The sequence below is a fragment of the Sphaeramia orbicularis genome, chromosome 11 (assembly GCF_902148855.1).
Source record: "Sphaeramia orbicularis chromosome 11, fSphaOr1.1, whole genome shotgun sequence".
NCBI classification, from domain to species: Eukaryota; Metazoa; Chordata; class Actinopteri; order Kurtiformes; family Apogonidae; genus Sphaeramia; species Sphaeramia orbicularis.
In genome coordinates, this window is record NC_043967.1 from 8,119,559 (window position 1) to 8,139,565 (window position 20,007).

The following is a 20,007-nucleotide window of genomic DNA, read 5'->3' on the forward strand; positions in this document are numbered from 1 at the left end:
GGTGTCAAACATGAATACCAGAGACAGACTTGCAATCAGTGACTTCCATAAGCCAAGGAAATTGGTACACTAATATGTTAATGTTAACAGGTAACTTAACGTTAGAAAGTCAGCTCATCTGCTGCCAGACTCACTGGCCACTATATTAGGTACATCTGGTACACCTAATGAAGTTACCAGAGTGTCGATTTTTATCTGAAATGGTGAACAAAACAACTCCCATGATCGCACGCGCATCACAATATCTGTCTTGATTGAGATGGCTTTTGCTACTTTCACAAAAACAGTTGATGGGCTTTATGTGGGGAACATTTAAATCACATGACTTATCAATTTGCTCTCCAGCAACTTTGCATATGTTCACCTAAACAGTGGAAACGTGAAGAAGTATAACCACCTTCTGACAACTTCAGACATGCTACTTTATTGGCTTCTAAAGGGCTGTAGAAGGCAGAAATTAGGGGAAAAAACATTTTGTTAGTGTCTCTCCTCTCTGTCAAACCAAAAAGACAAAATATAGACAAAAGATATGGTCTAATTTCACGTAGCTGTGGAAAAGGGAAGCCAAAATGTCAGAGTTATGAGAGTTTTTACATTTTCCTGCAAACCTCAGAGTAGAGCAGCAGAGTTGACTTGACATGTAACAGTGACTGGTACTTAAAGTTGTCAATTACATATTGAATTAAAGACTGCTTGATATGCGTTAAGATAATTATGGAAATTTTGCCAAATGACACTCTGAAGCTTTAATGGAAACTTGCCTAATTGCATTTTCTGTTCTCACTGTTCTGTAGGCTTTATGGAAATATGGATAATGTGAACAGTGTTGTTGCCTTCAAACAGTTGAGCAGAGATGCCTGTCTATTGATTATTCCAATTATGTTCACCCTTCAAGTTTATAATGAGAACAGATTAAATTAGTTACTTCTAACAGAACAAAACAACCTAACCTAACAACCTAAACTTTTCTCAGTTTTCTATGCTCACACAGCAGTGAGGCTCACAGATGGCCAGTCGTGCATCATTAGTCCTATAGTGCTTGGACTGCACTAGTTTGCTAAACCAAAGCAATCACCTCCAGCCCACAGCTGCACGGGCCATGGAGTGTCTGTGTACATTTGCGTGTGCTTCTATAATCCACAGGTGCACAGGCCCTGCTCCGGACGGAAAAGAGCATTACCCCGGGGCCATGGAGGCAGGCATAGAGGCAGAAAAGGGGCAGGCCACGGCTGTTTCAAATGCAAATAGTCTGCCCTGTTCCTCACAAAAACCTTCTTCCAGTGGCACAGCTTGTAAAATATAGCACCCTATGGCTTCATTCAAAAGATACACCCACCAACCAGGGACTGCAGGGCCACATGGCCCCCTGAAACCACTCAAGCATATCATGAAGAAAAGTGAGCTCTTTTTCAATGACAGTAGTCAATGAATACACTGAGGCACATTAGCCGAACAAGGTCTATGTAATGTTTTACCTTTTGGGCTAAATGCTCCAATGCCCCATTATGCTGTATATTAACATGTTACTTTTGTGATTACATTCATTTTGATAACACGAAACAAAAATAATGATTCACTGGAGGGGATATCTGGGGACAACTTTTGATAAATAAAAAAGTAAAGTATGCTGTTGCAATAATAAATATAAAGAATGGAAAGCCTCATGGTTTACAATAATAAAAAAAACAAACAAGACACTTAAAATTTTCGATATGAAGAATTATTGAATTATTGTATAATCATATTCATGCTACTTAAAAGTTGAAGTGGTGGGGGAAAAAATCACCACTGAACAGACCTCATAGTCATTATCAGTGATTTAGTGCATGTATCACATTTGTCCATGTCAGCAATACACTTTCAGAATTTTATCGTCAACTATAAATTAAGGATAATTAGAATTTAAAGAAGCAAAGAGTAAATAAAAAAATATCGGATGATAAAGGGTTTCTACGCTGGAACTACATCAGTACCTGGACATCAGTGAAATTCTGGAAGGCTGAGGCTTTAGCTGCAGTATCCTCTCCCTTGGCTGAAATGCTATTTTTCATTGTGTGGATTAAAACATTTCCTTACAAATTTGTTAATGCTGCCTACATCCAAAAAAAGGCCCATATGTTAATTAAACAGATACTCTTAAACAGAGAAAAATCACATTTTTTCCCCTAGTGATCCTCTAATGATCCCTTAATCTTCAGCTTCTAAAGTTACAGATGAAACTTTGCCAGCAAAACTTTGTGTTCAGATGTTTTATCATTACTCACACAGTACTGTGACTTCCCAACATTTAGCACTCAGGAGGAAGTCCAGGCAGTGTTTACACATCTGCAATGGCTATCATACTCTTGCAGTCTATGGCTTTGTGAAATGTGCCTCCATGTTTAGGACTCCCTCGACATGCCACTCACTGATACATAAACGACGGGAAAATGTTATTCTAGGCATGCGAGAGAGATAGTCAGTGGCTTTCACATATACATATATGACACATATGCACACACACAAACAGATTGTGGTTAGGGTATGCTGCCTGTCACACATCACATCATGAAATATTAGTACTGTACAGACCATGACTTAAAACTAAAACAGCCTCTCATATGGTTAAACTAACAAGCTACCAGTGATACACATATATGTAACATGGTCAGTCATACACTGTAACTCACATACATACAAAGAGAATCCTTTTACTGCAGCAGTATGACTGTCATGAGACAACAAAATGATGTGAGTCAAATCTGATGGAGTACACAGATGCCTCAACTCTATCTATCTATCTATCTATCTATCTATCTATCTATCTATCTATCTATCTATCTATCTATCTATCTATCTATCTATCTATCTATCTATCTATCTATCTATCTATCTATCTATCTATCTATCTAAAGGCTACAACCAACTGTAAGATTTCAGCAGGGTTGTAAGTCATGCTGTGTGACATGGACTAGTACACCTGGGTAAGAAATGTTTGTCCTGTGGCTGAATTTGTGTCATCCTCAAATGCAATCTAAAGGTCTACCATTCAAATAAGTCACATGTGAACATGATCCAGAAATGCCATTGTCTTGTCTGGGCCAAATCTCATTAAAAATGAAGTGAGATAAAGTGTAAAATTGTTCTGTGGTCATAAGAAATTTAATTTTAAATTCTTTTTGAAAACCATAGACTCTGCTAAAGAGGAGAGGGACCATCAGCACTCAATGTTATCAGCACTGGGGCTGCATAAGGGCCTATGGAATGTGCACCTTGCACATTCATATGTAATACATATACAAGTATTTACTAGGGCTGGGCAAGTTAACGCGTTATTCCCACGTTAATGTATTCATTATAACACTGACAATTTTTTTTTTTTTTATCTCCCATTAATGCCGTTTTATTCTAACTCATTATTCTGCCCCTGCTTGTGTGTGTGTGTAGCGATTAGCTCGGCAGATAGACAACAGATTTACCAAGAAAAGCCGGATGCCGAAAACTTCTGTCCAAATCTTTTACTTGAGACTCACTGTAAAACTGCAACATACATACAAAATATGTCTTAGTTCTGTTCATTGCCTTAGTACATTTACATGGCATTATAGATTTAAATGAATGGGAAAAAGACCGCTAGCTCGATGCTAGCTTGAATGGGAAAATCCATAGACACACTAACGATTAGCATTTACAGATTAACTTAAGATTTATGTCTTTTTATCCAGCAACAAAGGTTCACATCAGAGATATTTTATACTACTCATTCTTACAACAACTGAACATAAAATACTCACAGGCAAACGTTTTTGGGGCCATACAAACAGAGTGAATGAAACGTGTCTGTTAGTTCCTTCTTATGGCCGAACTGGCTACAGGAACACCGCAAGGACAAAACATACGTTAGTGTAACTTATTCTGACCACTAGAGGGCCCCCTTTGCTTGCTTTGAACAACTGAACATCACATATTGGGCTTATTAGTATTAGTACTTATTAGTGGGCTTAAGACTCCTGTCAATCACTCACAACCGGAAATAAACTGGTGTGGACATAAACATGGAGAAAAGTACTGGTCTTTTCCATGGACATTTTCATTTTAAATGTCTTCAGATGGTGGGGTTGAGAAGGACACAGTTGTTTGTAAGCACTGCAATGTGGAATTATTTTTTATCACCAGAGTACTTCAAGTCTGAAATATCACTTAAAGGCAATACATGCTGTTGATGCCGGCAACCAACCCCCCATAACTATGCCATTAATCATGATTAATCGCAGAAATCCATGCGATTAATCGCAATTAAAAATTTTAATCGCTGCCCAGCACTAGTATTTACATATACATTCATATGTATACAAATCTTAGAGCAACATATGCTCCTATCCAGACAATCAATGTGTACAAAAATAATTTTCAAATAGGAGGTTTTGTTTTTCAGCCATTGGCACTACATCATGAATTGCTCAACTCATACATGTACTTAGTGGTTGTGCTTAGTGAGTAGTGATGGGCAATTAACAAACGAATCATTCAAAATATTCGATTCATTTAAGTGAATGAGTTGAATTGATTCGCAAACGCAAATGAATCGATTCATGAGCACTTTGCTAATATTTTGTTTATTATCACATAAACTAGTCAGAATCACTCATTAAGTCAGAGGCAGAAGTGCTGTGTGACGCACCGTGCAGCAGGTAGTCGCCACGGCAAGATCTCTGATTATATTGCAAGACTAGTTGCCAGTGACGGACAGACCGAGCCAAAGTAGTGAACTGCCGAATGAAAGAGTGGCCCAGTAGGGCTGAGTAGGGCTGAGTCGCTGAATCATTCATGAAACGATGACTCGCTGAATTGCTTTGTGAGTCACTGTGTCTATTGAACCACTGAACAAGACTAGATACTCCGACCATAAGTAGACAGGACAAAAGCCATATTAGATCATGAACAAACAAGTCGAATGTAGCAATCTGAAGTCCACTGTTACTACTATTAGATAGATAGACAGACAGACAGACAGACAGACAGAAAGACAGACAGACAGACAGACAGAAAGACAGACAGACAGACAGACAGATAGATAGATAGACAGACAGACAGACAGACAGACAGATAGACAGACAGACAGACAGACAGACAGACAGAAAGACAGACAGATAGACAGACAGACAGACAGACAGACAGACAGAAAGATAGACAGACAGACAGACAGACAGAAAGACAGACAGACAGACAGACAGACAGACAGACAGATAGATAGATAGATAGATAGATAGATAGATAGATAGATAGATAGATAGATAGATAGATAGATAGATAGATAGATAGATAGATAGATAGATAGATAGATAAAAAGTCAAAAGCATCAACTATTGACTACTATGTTGATATACTAGTGGAAAATCTTTAATAAGTTTTGCAATTTTCTAAATACATTATTCATAGATGGACAGAAAAGAGAGATATTTAGGGTTAGACTTATTGCCAGTTTTGCTTGTCAAGTGACACAGTGGACTAAGCATACACTTGGCTATTTGGCACTGCCAGTTCACAACCAGTGCCTGCTAGATATTTTATTGGTGAATCAAATGAAACGATTCAGAATCGATTTGCAACAGATGAACGAACCGACAGAATCGAGTGAGTAAAAAGAATCTGACTTCCTGTCAATATTAGTGAGTACATGTAGATCAAAGCAGCTTAAGACTGTGAGATGGTCTAACTAAATTGACCAGTCCTAGGCTCTCTTTGGTTCTGACTGAGCTTTTATGAGATGTTTCACATCCTCACATCTTATGTTTGATTTGTCAGCTCTTTATCTTAGCTGTCCAGGGGATGATAAAGAAACTATTTAATCTATGTCAACACTTATAGCTGAGCATGACATGAAGTGATGTAGGAACTTAAACACCATTTAAGACAAAATCACAGTAACCTGCAGGTAAAACACTGATTACTGAAACAAATAATAAGTATTTGAGTTAAATAAATGAAGTTAGCCTCTTCTGAGCCCTACCTGGTGTCTCACTAAAGAGTAAGTTGTATCCTATGCTACACTATTGTTGACTGTTTGGACCAGTTCTTGTGCATCATACCTAGTAGAGTTGATACTGCTGTCCCTGTGCTGATACATTTAGCAGTGTCCACTGTCATTTCAGAAAAGGAAAAAATAATCTCAATGGATTGTTTGGTTTGGTTTTATTTGTTAAACAAATCTGTGTCATCTTGGATGGAGCTAAATGTAGGATAATGTCAGGAGTCAAAATGCAAAACAGTATCAGGAGGAAGATGTTTTGGTAGAACATTGTCACATGGGGAAGTGAGCTGTGGTATTAAAATGGACTGAATCAGCCCCAAAGAAAACAGCACATAAAAAGATGTTGATGTCTTTAACAAAGACTGTCATTTTCAACATGTAGTTGTTACACTGATGTTGTTGCTGTTCATTCACCTGGTGATGGGAACTTTCGGTGAATGATAACTGAAAGAGCCGCCCAGTGGAATGATCATTCCAACGGAGTACATGCTGTGAGCCAGACTATGCTGTACCTGGAGGATAACCATTAAATAAACTCCTGGAGCTCAGTTTGTTGATGAAGTCCATCAGTAGAAATGTGAAAATGCCCTTTATTTTAATAGACTTACAGAAAAAAAAGAGTTTAACTCAAAAAAACTGTATGGATAAGGTATAAGTGTGCTGAAACAGACAGAGATTTAATTCATTTAAAATTAATGCAGACACAAACTGCACTGAGGTTGATTGAATGATAATTATAAAGTGGGTTTGTGTAAATAAGTAGAAAAAAAAACAGGTAAAAGAGTTCTGTTCCTGTATGAAAGTGAATTGTGTGTGGGAGGAGTGGGGAGACTGCGGGTCGGTGACTGTGCATTACAAACTGAGAAGATGGCATTTTAGTCTGTGACAAATGAAGAGGAGCTCCTCGGCCATTTGACTGGAGAGCGAAAGGACCTCATTATGTTAAAAGTGACTTTAATACAGGTCATCAACACATTTGAAGCTAAGTGCTTTTCAAATTTGGTCTTGAAAAGCTGATGTGTGTGTAAAATACAACACCCTCCTATGTTTATTTTCTGCTCATCTGCTCTTTTTTTTCCTTCAGTTTGTTCAGTTTCAATACAGAAAATCACTCTCCGCATGCATTTTGTTTACAGTTACACTCATATATTCACAGAGAAGCACTGCACTTATGTTCCTGTAAATACCTTCACCTTAGTAGTGAAGGATGAGTGAAAGGCATGGGGGGAGGTAAGAAAAAAGCTATTCCAGTTAGACACCTGCAGCAGACAACACACTGTATTTGTCTTACAACTGATGGCAATGTGTATGTTTGACCTTTCCAGTACACCTGTCTTTAACGAGCCACTAATTAATTAAGAGTCCCATTAGAATCTGTAAACTTGCAATTAGTAAGCCCTTCTGCCTTAAATAAAAATATTTAGGTCTCTTGCATCACACTAAGATACTCAGCAAACATTGTGAGGCAAATGTTACATAATAACATATAAAAGGGTGTTCTTGATACAGAAATAATATCAAAAATGTTATGCCTTTCTTTTACAAACTTAGAAATGAGTTGTTAAAAAAAGGCACAAAATTAAAGTGTCGTTATTTTCTATCAAACCCTCCAGTTTATGATGACAATCCAGCTTTTTGAAGACCTTAGACCTTAGAGTTGAAGATGCTTTTACCTAACCCTAGCCAGGTGAATGTTTTCTAGTTTCTTTGTTTATCATTTGGTTCAAACTATGTTAAATCCATGAGTTTAAACCTGGCTTAAATGTAAATCCTAACCCCAAGAGGTGTTATAACCTACAGTCTGTGTATCTGTGTAAGGAAAAAAAACATCCTGAAGTCTGTAGTTGCAAATACACCAAAACTTGGAAAGGCAAAATTTTTATAAAAGCAATAGTGACATTATGTGTAAACTTGAAAAAGCAATGTCTATTTGTGCTCATTGTGTCTGCACCAGCATGTTTCCTTAAGCCTGAATACATCACTGTATCTGATATTGACTTTTCTTGGGCTTACTGACCTATCTCTGGATAAGCTGCAGAATCTCTCCACCCAAACAACGGGTCAAACATTGACATTTTCTTTTTATGCTCAACTAGAAGAAAAAAAGAAAAAAAAAAAAAGATCAGCACAAATGGTCTTCCTCCTGGCCATACCAATCAAAAACAGAATAAGTTCTGTTCTTCCTCAAATCATTAGTAGATAAAGCCCCTCTTTCTTGCCCTTTAATCAAACAGGCCATAGCTTGACATGGCTGGTTAGCTCCTCGATAGAGTGCTCATTGTGCCCGTGTTGAAAAGAGCTATAGAGGAGCCTGTCTGCGAGCAAATCATGGGATCACTAGATGTGGATTCCTCCGTTCCTCCCCCATCTTTTCCTCTTTCTTTTCCATCTCTCATCCCCTTTTGAAAGCTATCATGTTTAAGACTTGAGCATGTATTGCTAATTTATGCCCAGACATCAACTCCGGCCTGCACAGAGCACGCTACCAAAACCCACATAACATGTATTAACAATGCATTTGCAGACAGTTGATATTCTTGTGAAATAAATATTTTCCTTTAGCAACTGGTCCAGGTACATGCCAAAGGGGTTTTTACCCCTCAAAACAGGGTTAAAAAACAATAGGCTTTAAATGCAATGGTTCTTCATGCTCTTTGTCTACTGTGTGATGAACCCTCAGGGGCCACAGCTCTGGAATATTACACTCTCTGACTTTTTTTTTTCTGTTTTTCTTAAGATGATCCAGAGGCAGATGTGCTAAGCTCAATTCAGACACAGCTGGAGATGAGACAGAAGAATATCAAGGGGTTAAAGTCTGGTGAGATGGAGTGGAGGAGGTATGAAGACCTAAGGGGATGGGACGATAGCTTGTGAAGGAAATAAGAAATAGCAGATGAGAGAAACAATGAGACACGAGCAAGTGCGAGGCAAAAATAACAAAGATGCTTTGACGCAAAGCATCGTCAAGCTTTCAGGCAAGGCGGTGTTATAAGGTGAGAGAACAAAAAGAGTTGGAATAGACAAGGAGGGAAATAATAACAGCAAGGGAGGGACTGAGGCCTTAAACTTAGAGCTTAAGAGTGTGAAGATGGATCGAACTGCTCATCTTTCCATGATGCATGTGAGAGAAGAAGAGACGGTTGAGAAATAAGACATTGTGGTTTCCCTGATCTAAATATAAGTGTGCGGTTAGACCCACTAACTGCTGTGTGTCTCTATCAAGTGTGTTTTTTTCTTCCTTTTTTGGGAGGGGGACTACAACTTAAATAGCCAAAATGTCACAGTAAACACTCAGTGAAACACTGTATTGCATACATTTTTCTAACACTCCTGCATGGCTTCATATAAGACATTAATGGGATGCCTACTTTATCATTTATTGAACATGATTCTACAAGACAGAGCACTTGTTTTGAAAAGCAGAGGTAAAACTTTCTAAATATAACAACATAACCCATATTTCAGTCATTTAAATTCATAATGCGGAAAAAAACTATAAAAGGGTTCCTCAGGAGAGAAATAAACATTTACATATTTTCATTTCTGGGATATCCGTCTGTTTCTTTATTAATTACCATTTTAATGTTCTGATGTTTAAATGAGCTTCATAAATCCGTCTTCTTTGTCACCATTGTAATAATGATGTAGAACAGCTATTTATTTTGGGCTTCTATTCCATGAGTGCATTTATTCTCCTTGATGTCTTTTTGTAAAATATTTTCACATAGTTATTACATTAAAAATGTGCATTTTAATGTGAAATCAGCTATACTAGGAGAATAACAAGTGCATTATGTTTGTCTTCCCTGTCATCCTATAAGCAGAAGTGGGTTTTCTTAGTTTTGATTTTAGGGGGGTGGCCGTAGCTTAGGAGGTAGAGTGGGTCGTCCAATAACCAAAGGGTTTGGCAGATTGAATCCCGCTCTGTCATGTGCCGTTGTGTCCTTGGGCAAGACACTTCATCCTCCTTGCCTCCAGTGCTGCTACTCACACTGGTGTATGAATGCATATGAATGTGCAGTGGTGGTTGGAGAGGCTGTAGGCGTTTCCATCAGTCTGCTCCAGGCTACATATGTAGTTTACCAACACCACAGTGTGAATGTAAGAGTGAATGAATAATGGATCCACTGTACGTGCTTTGAGTTTGCATAAATAAAAAAGTGCTATGTAAATCTAATCCATTATTATTATTATTATTATTATTATTATTGTTTTTACACACATTACTACCTACATGCCGCAGTCTTTTGTGGTTAAGCATCTGACTGGTCTGACAGAGCTATATCATGCCGACAGACTGCTCAATAAACCTGACAAATCATAGGGCGGTATTGATATCTTGAATTTGTAAGTGAATAGATTTACACTGTAATCGATCATGGGGAGTGAAAAATAGTTTTAAGTCAAAGTGCACTTTGAAAAGTTATATACAGTTTACGTATGGTACAGCTTAAGCGGGGTACACACATAAGGATTTTCAAAATCTGAATAGATTTTTCCATTTGTTACAGACCCCACACATGAAGACCAAAAATCAGGCATTGAACAGTTTTGATCGTACTGTGTGTGGTGTGCTCTGATAATCTCAACACAGCACACCTCACACAAAACCATTTTGTCTCACCACCAATCTAGAATCTAGTCCCCCAAGAAAGAAATCTCAAATGTCAACTCAAATTTGATGTAACAAAAACGAACACCCCCCCCAAAAAAAAGGGTGGGTAACCCACAAAAACATGCGGGGACGGGTAAAAAAAAAAAAAAAAAAAAAAAAAAAAAAAAAAAAAAAAAAAATATATATATATATATATATATATATATATATATATATATATATATATATATATATACATATATACACATAAAAAATAAAGCCCTTAAAAGTAACTTACTGTGTAGTCAATGTGTTTAATCACGGGTTGGGTCAGGTTGCGGGTCTAAGGTACGCAGGTATGGGTAGGTGTGGGTTTGCAAAAGTGGACCCATGCAGGACTCTGCTTGGGAGTTGTCAGCTTTCCCCACACACATGAAGATTTTTCATCGTAAATATTGAACAAGCGCCATCACTGCTGAGGTTGGATGCAGTAAGACAGTCATTTTGAATTTCTTAAAAGATACTGAGGGCTATGGAACAAAAAAGTCAAGTGTTAGACCCAAAAGAATTTCACTGGCACTGAGCTGGAGGATCTGATTGGCTGTCCGTCAAGACAAAATAAGGCCATTACTGGTGCCAACTGCAGCCCAATAACCATCAGACACCATCTGAGAAGGGCTTTAAGAACAAAAAACATCTTCAAAGGCCTCATCTCCGTCAACGCCACAAAATTGCCCGTCTGGACTTTGCAAGAGAGCACCAAACACAGGACATTGAAAGGTGGAAGAAAGTTTCATTCTCCGATGAGAAATTTTTTTTTACCTTGTCAGTGTCTTCCAACGTTACTGGCATGGCAAAGAGATCCCACTGGAGATGTTTTCTGTGCGGCACAGTGAAGGGGGCGCCATCATGATCTGGGGTGCTGTGCTCCCCTTCAGGCATTATGTTAATTGGACTTTTATTTTGAAATGACTTTTATTTTGACGTTTGTTGACATGCCTAAGTCATATCCTGTTGGTCATCTTGGTTAAAGTTAGATGAGTGTTCTGCCTCATCTTATTGTGCACTTCAGAGATGCAATGTCGTAAGTAAAAATATGAATAAGTTCATTGTAAAATTGATAAGTTAAAGTTAGAAATGTTAATTACATTTAATAATATTTGTTGTGTCTTAAAACTCTTTCTTTTACATGCAGATGCACAGTTTAAGAATCACAGAGGCATCTAAATGTTGATAAATTGTGTTTGTATTTGCAGTTTTCACTCCGCCTTTGTACGAAGCTGTAAAGGGAGGAGTTAATTGTCACCTCATCAAAATGCAGTTTTAGTGCAACAGTTCATATTCCCATTTCCAGGTGGCTTGGCTCTGGTTGTAGATAAAGATAAGAGGAAAAGAGGTGACTGAACAATGCATCTGTTACTGTAGATACAGGGTCAAAGTAGCTTGAACACAAAAAGCAAAGAGCAAAATTACATACACATACACGGATTAAAACACCTGAACAGCTGCAAGACATGGGAAGGAAGTTATCAGCCCACATTCCTCACATTTTTACTGTGCAGCCTGGTAAAGGAAGAAGTGGAAGTGGCAACCCAAGCTTATTTGAGGGCAACCCCTCTTAACAGAAAACATCTGTCACTGCTTCTGCAAGTCATATGTGTTGCTTTAAGCCATAAAGGAAAGTGAAATTGTGGGAAATGACAACTTTCAAATCACGGAATAGAATTTTGTCATCACCATTGAAGTTATTTGCATGTGCTTGCATTTAATTTTATGTATTTTTGTGAAGGAAATAGCGATGAATAATCATGCATGCCTTTTTCTGCAGAGTGAACTGTAGCCTAGAGTGTATGAAACACACTGACTGACAGTTTGTACAATTCCAACTGCATTCCTGTCACTCCTCTCTCTAAATGTGAAGAAAGCATGCCAAAGTGCATCTTATAAGTGAGATTTATGAATATGAGACTACATGCAGTGTATACATAACAGCTGTTGCTGTCAAGCTGTGCTGATTATTTAATTGTTATGTACACAGTGACAAAGATAACGCACCAACAAGGTAATTGAAATGTTATCCCAATCTTATCTGAGATGATTACTTAAACACTACATTTCTAATGCATGTTGAATTAGGCAATTACATGCGTTTAACAAGAGCTGGTGAGTGAGGGAGAGCAAGCGAATGAGGGGGAGAATTAGCAGACAATGGAATGGGAATATTAAGTGTTTCAGCCAGTGAGTGTGGGGTCAAAGATCACACAGCGCTTATAGGCATATTAGCCACTTGGTTATGATAAATTATGACTGTGTTGCTATGGTGACCAGCACACTCATAGTCTGGATCGAGCTGAAAAAAAAAAAAAACTATGGCCGTAAAGAAACAGGGAAGTGAAACTAATGTAGTACTCTGACATGATTTGGAATTAGGTTAAAACTTAAGTTAATTATTTTGTCTTGTCTTATTTAATTTTACATATTAAGACCCACAGGATAAATAAGAACAAATGTTTCATTCTAGGACCAATGATAGAATTTTCTAGTTAATAGTCAGCTGAAGTCCAACCCTGTCTGACTTAAGAAAAAATACAAATGGTGGTCAAGGGTGAGAGACAAATACTTTCTTTGATCCTATTTCAACTGAGGCATCGTTAATACTTCTGATGTTTGTTCAGTTCTGTTCATTTTTTATACAGTGCCAACCAAAATACATGAATATTTCAACGCAGTTTACATATTAAGGTCAAAGCATTAAAAATACTGTACTATGAAGAGGAAACCCAACAAATCCTGCTAGAGCAAGCCCAAGGCAACCATGGAGAGGTATTTTGTCAAACAATTTTTCGGCTCATTTTACAAGTCAAGAAAATTATAGTTTGACATAAAGACACTATTTACCATTTAGTTTAGTGTGAAACAGCTCAATGATCCATATCTGTCATCTTGTGTGATACATATAATTTCCAAAAAGGCTGTCATTTTGATCATTTTCTTCCTTTAGAAACAAGTGAAAAAGTATCAAAAGAGGTGGTCATGTTGAAGCTGCCTAGACACTTCCAACGGTTGTGAGCTGACTGTGGGGAGACAAAGGATGATTTGACTTATGCAACTTTTTGGTGTGTTGCTGTTATAATTTTCAGCCTGATACTTCAATCTCATGAAAAACTGATTTCTTGACTTGTAAAATAATATCTTTACACTGACATAATATGTCTAATTTTCAGCATTCAAACTGGAACAAAAATGTATTTATTCCTTGTCATTGATTTCTGTAGATATTGTTTCAGTAATATCCCATGGGGTACAGGGGAAAGGGTTACAACTTGACCTCGATTGGACAATACTGATTACCACATACTGAGCAAAACATGTGATCATTCTTCATGAAATCCATGTACAACAGCTGCCTCCAGCCTTTTCTATCAATAAGGCCTTGTGCTTGTAGAATATGGTTGTGCAAGAATAAGGCATTAATAAGCAGTTTCTAATAACTATAGTGTGAAAAAAATTACCACAGTTTTCTGATACAAGGTCTATGATTCAGGTTTCATTTTTGCTCTGGGAGAGTTAGAAATTGCTGCAGGACAAGTTAAATATTTGAGTCAGTTGCTGGGGTATACATTATCCTTTTCCTTCACTTTTTCTATGGTGTCATTTTGGAAACCTTATCCAAACATGGGGAAGTGTAACGGGACAATGTGCAGGATTAAGGCATTAATCAGTGTTATAAAGACCCAATAGGCTGATGCAATATATTTGAAGGTGAATGTATGCACCTTAACATAAAGTGTTACTGAATAATTTGCTCATGATTTTATCTTCATGCTGTAGTTGTAATTAAAAAAAAAAAAAAACCTTACAAATGCAATCAAGAAGACAAGCACCTTTTTCATTCCTTAAAAAAAAAGTATCTGTGTGTGAATACATCTGTCAAAATCTGGATTCCTCATGATCTGCCATATTACAGTGATTTGCCACTTACTTGTCAATTAGATGCTAGCAGCTGGACGCTGATTTTTGGGAAATCAGTGGGCGCTTGTCGCCATAGTCACGTCACCCCCCCCCGTGAGCTCATTAAGAATGTGAGGAATGACTGGCTGATTGGCTTAAAATACCCAAGATGAACAGCTTGGACCAGGAAAACAAGAGAAACATGTGGATGGAGATATACAAAGAAAAAAAGGTGTGGAGTGAAAGGGAGTAATTAGCTGAAAGTGAGAATTTTAAACCTTCCGCACTGCCCCATAGGAATTTTTTAACCAATATCGTGTTGCCTCTGAATATTTCTATGTTAACATGCAAGTTTGTACATGTACATACACACGTCTGCGTATCACATGTAATGTTTGCCATTATCCACCCATCACAGTGTCCATATGTCTACACATGCACACACACAATGGCCCAGACACATATGTCACATGCTTTATAATTAGCTGATTGAGCGCTAACTTCATTACCATGGGTGCGTCTTCTGCACACAAATCAATTTCCACCATCTAGTAACGGCTTAGTGTGCAGTACTTGCTGTCAATGGCAAAATTAGCTCCAATGCTACAGGGACAGAGCACGTGGCCAGCCAGCTGTGGGAGGAAGGGAGTGTAAAGTATGATTAGGAAATGCGATATGTTGGCCCATTTGCATGCAGTCTGCATTTTCTGTGTGTGTGTCATGTACATCCGTGCATGTGCTGTGTGTCCATACCTGGCTGTTCTCCTTTCATACTCGCACACAATGCTTCTGCCTGTTAACACTGGTATTTTAACAATCTCGTTTGACTCTAATACAGACTCTCAGTCATTTCCTGTGTCTCGCATCCCTGATCCCCCCTCCCCCTAAGTTCTTAGATTTTACTTTTTGACCCCACATAAGTGGGTGTAAGACTTATACAACAGATAATAACACAACAAAGCTGAATTTCTCTGAATTTCTCTGATAACTGTTTCTCGTAAGGCAAGTGTTTGCTCCTTATTCAAATGTTTTTTCTGTCTCAAAAGTCTATCTTCCCATGATGACAACGTTACAACCCTTAATGGAATGACTGTGTTAAAAAGTACTGTAATCTATTTCCAAACCCAACTCATCGACTCATACTACAGGAAAAACTCAAGTACTCTCAGATTTTACATAGCATCTTTTGTACAAGGTAGCAACACAAGGTGCTGTGAAAACACAAATAAAACAGTGTGTATAAGGTGCAGCTAAAATAATGAATGAAACACATGAAAAGTAAAAAAGGAGAGAATGCCAGGGTTTTGATTAAAAAAAGGAGGAAAAAACAAGACAAATTAAGAAGATGCTAGGCTAGAAAAAAATGTCTTGAGTTTTGTGTCAACAAATTGCAGTGTCCTCAGGTTCACTGAAGACGGATCCACGGATGCTGAACGCAGTATCTCCGTGTTTTACTCATATCTAACTAGAAATAACAAAACTAAAACTAAATATCAAAATAAAAACTTCTTTTATCATGATATCACAATAATAATACAAAGAAATCGTGCTGTTTATACACAAGTAAAATAAGCTGCAACTGAAATAAAAAGTAATAACAATTAATAAGGAGTAAAAGAATCCCACAAGTTTAATAAACACATTGTCATTCTGAACATGTCAACATGTTGCTGTTAGCATTTAACATTGCAGATAAAGTGCAATCATACTTATTTCAAGATCCACATTTAGGAGTCATGTTTGTCAGATTTAACTCTGACCAGAGGATGGCACCACAGGGGGCCCTGACAGTGGATGGTCTATCTTGTAGCCCTAAGGCTAACATGTCACACACATGCACCCACAAGGAGTCCCACCAGGGAACAATGAAGGACAAGAAATGGAAATGAAACAAAAGCCAGGTAACAATTAGATATCCATGTGACACATTTAAGTCTACATTCAGCAGTAAGGAGATGGATCAATTCCAGATGTTAACACAAATCCAGAGGTTTGCTGAGGATGTGCAGCCCTACATAAACAAGAGACAGAGAGGTAGATGATGGTACATGGGAGGATGTAAACCCTGAGGGGAAAACCACCACTTAAATTTATTGACAGCTGTTAAAACTGTCAAACCTCAAGATACAAGAGGAGGATATCTCTCAAGTGTTGAATGCGCATGTGAAGGCAGTGTGGGGTAGAAGCAGGAAGCTTCTTCCAGCTCCAACCCAGTCCAGCCACTGGGGCCCCAACGCCACCGCCACCTCGATCCTCTCATCACCCACACTCCCCCCTCCCTTCATTGACGATCTTCTCTGCCACTGGACAAAAGCTGCTTCAAGTCAAGCATGAAAGCAGGGGAGGGGGTGCTGCAAATAAATTAGGGGTGTGTTGGAGAGAAAATAGCAGGGGGCATGAACTGCCAGCTGTTGTGCTCAGCGCTGCACTTATGGAGTCTCTTCCTGGAGGAAAGAGTGCCAACAAATCCATCTTGGACTGGATCACAAGCCCAAGATTTAAGTCAGGTGTTGTGGTGTTGTTGCATCTTTTATGAGCCTCTCTGCCCAAGGCTCTATTTGAATCTACCGCAATAAGACACTGACAAATTATTGTGATTTATACCTCTATGATATAAAGTCTACTACATAAGTGATGCCCTGAGGTGCTACTTTTAAGCTTGCTTCCAGGGAGATCAGAGCATAAAGCAGTGACCCTGGAGTCGGCCGAGAATTAATGCCTTTATCAAGGACACATAAGCACTGAATCCACTGTTGTTTCAGCCTCAGCCTTGAAAGAAAGTAAATTATTCCTTGAAAGAAGGATTAACTATAGGGCCAAAATTAAACAGCTGGATTTGCTGCAGGACCTGTAGCTTTATTAAGTCAACACAAAGTTCCTAGTGTCGTAAAACTGTTAGTGAGAGGGTTGGGTTCTAAATACTCATCTACTCTGTTGTTCAGCTCTGCCCTCTTTCTCACACTGCTCATTGGTGATTTATGATGTTTGCCTGTACTACATTAATACTATGTTTCGGTGGGTGAGGTTATCCAAATTTTAGCTCCCCTACCCATCCTCTAAACCAGTGTTTCCCAGACTTTATTGGTGGGACCCCATATTTAAAATGCTCCCTTACGTATAAACTGTGTTTCGTTGTGTACAAACTGTGATCATCTCAGATAAGATTAGTATAACATTTCACTCTGACGTGAATTTGCATAATTTAACATTCCTAACAATTTTATATTATAAGGCCCACACTATTATTTTAAGCAAATGTTCTGAACATTCTCAGGTCACTAGCAAACAATTTTAGAGCTAAAGATTTATAGATTTATATTTGACAATCATGCCCCTTCCACACTAACATTAATATTTTCTTCATCGTTGTTTTTTTTTTTTTTTAGTTCTGTTCACACTACCTTAAATTTATGAAATATCACCCACATAACAATATACAGTTTAATGACAACAAACTAGTACAAACACTCAGAGAAACCATAGTTAGTGTTGTTCAAACTGTGAATACCATGGATAATGGTGGACATAGCAGAAGCAAAAGCTTTAATCTGTCATGAAGGTGAGCAGCAACAACAAGTTCAGTTGTAAACTTAAGTTACCTTAAGTGTTGGTTCTGGTTGTTGAACTGTACTCTTTATATGATGTGGATTTGTTCATAACATCGGTCCGGTCCATCTCCTACAGGTATCTGTACTGACCTCCATCTACTCATACATTGGTTTATACACCTGGATTTGATGTTTCAGATGCAGCTTCATAACAAAAAGCAATAACAGATATGAGCAAAAATGGGGTGTGATGCCATTGTTTCCCAATATTTCCATTTTCCTTGTCCAAACAGATACCAACAAATCAAAGTTTTTCAAAATCTACACTAAAATGCTGCGTATATGTGGACAAGAGCCCCAGATGTAGAGAAAAATAAAAGTTTTTGCAAAATATCCAAATTGGTGTGGACAGGGTATGAGAAAGACTAGTTTTACTTGAACACAAGAGTGTATAATAAACAAACTTAAAAAATAAAAAAAAAAAAAAGAGAGAGAGATGAAAGAGACTGAAAAAAATTGAGAAGAATGGGAGGAATATGTTAATTTTTATGGCCTGCTCTGCATTGTGCACTGTCTTCTGTTAATGTTACATTCTTAATTAGTGTGGTTCCACTCAAAACCTGTGGCAACATGGGCTGGTTCACTAGATGGAACCAAGAATCCAAGAGCCATTGAACAGAACCAGTTCAAGATCCAGAGCCACTCTCATGGGAAAAATACCTGTCAGAGGAGTTATCAGGCTTGTTTCTTTCCCCTCAACAGGAAAAATAAAAGGCAATAGCCTTTCACACTAGTTTAAGTGTTAGTTACATCAGAATGATCAGAACAAGAACATACATTTGTAGACATCTTATGAATGAATTGCAGACTCTTTTATTTTTTCCCAATGCTGAGCTATCTGATAATAAATACACTGTCATATTAAAGATGACCAATAGTCTGGCTGTTGACAGTGACAGATAAATAGCAGCTCATTGTGAAGTCCACTCAGTTTATAAATAGAGTAATATGATCTGGGATCTGGTTGCATAGATGAAACTGTAAAGATTATTAAAAACAAACAAAAAAACCTCCTTTTAACTAGTTGAAAAATAAATTTTGGATGGGTCACAACTTCATGAGCAGGAGAAAATGTTTTCAGAACCATTTCAGAAAACAACACACATCCCATCCAAAGTTCTACAGTAATATTATTGTTATGTATGATTATGTTTTATTGGTTTTTCCTCTTTCTCCATAATGAGAGCACATCTGATTACAACATAAGAGGGTGTGAAAAGGCAACAAGCCAAATCAGCCCCCTGAAGTGATATGTATTGGCTGGGGAGAGGTGCTTTTTCGGCATTCTCTCCTCAGCTGTAATCAGAGGGAGTGGCGCTCTGACTGTGACTCCCACCACCAGAGGCTAATGGCTAATCAAATACGAGAGCTGCCAACTCTCTATGGCTTACATTACCTGCCCTGCACTTTCTCATTTTCTCTTTTTGATTTATTCAAAAGATCAAAGCTCAAAATTAACATGCATGCTGTTTCCTACGGGTAAGTGTTTCTACTGTTGCTACTTACCAATTAGGAACATAAGACCTTTAAGTAAAGATGTTAGAATCATAACTTTGGTTGGTATATGTTATCTCCAACTTGTCTTCCTCTTTCTATTTCTAATTTCTTGCACTCAGTGATGCTCCTGCCATGCAGCTCAGGAGGTGCTTTTTTTTTCTTTCACGCCTCTTTGTCTCCGGTCCTTTGTGATGAGCCACAGTTCAAAGGTCAAAGTTCAATGGCTCTCTGACCTGAGGATCTTTTGAAACGCCACATCCCATCAGTCCTTTGGAGCATTCTGGAGGAGGATTTGTATGATCAATCAAAAGGATTTCACCCTCCCAGTGTCCCAAACAAGGCACTGT

General features: G+C 38.0%; 1 long non-coding RNA gene across 1 annotated transcript; it reads left to right on the forward strand.

Annotated features, from left to right (window-relative positions):
- The first annotated feature begins 785 nt into the window (after positions 1 to 785).
- On the forward strand, positions 786 to 18,255 carry LOC115428851 (uncharacterized). The gene is made up of 3 exons (XR_003936701.1): positions 786 to 816; positions 11,085 to 11,094; positions 18,123 to 18,255. It is a non-coding gene; the product is annotated as an uncharacterized LOC115428851 (long non-coding RNA).
- Positions 18,256 to 20,007: the final 1,752 nt, after the last annotated feature.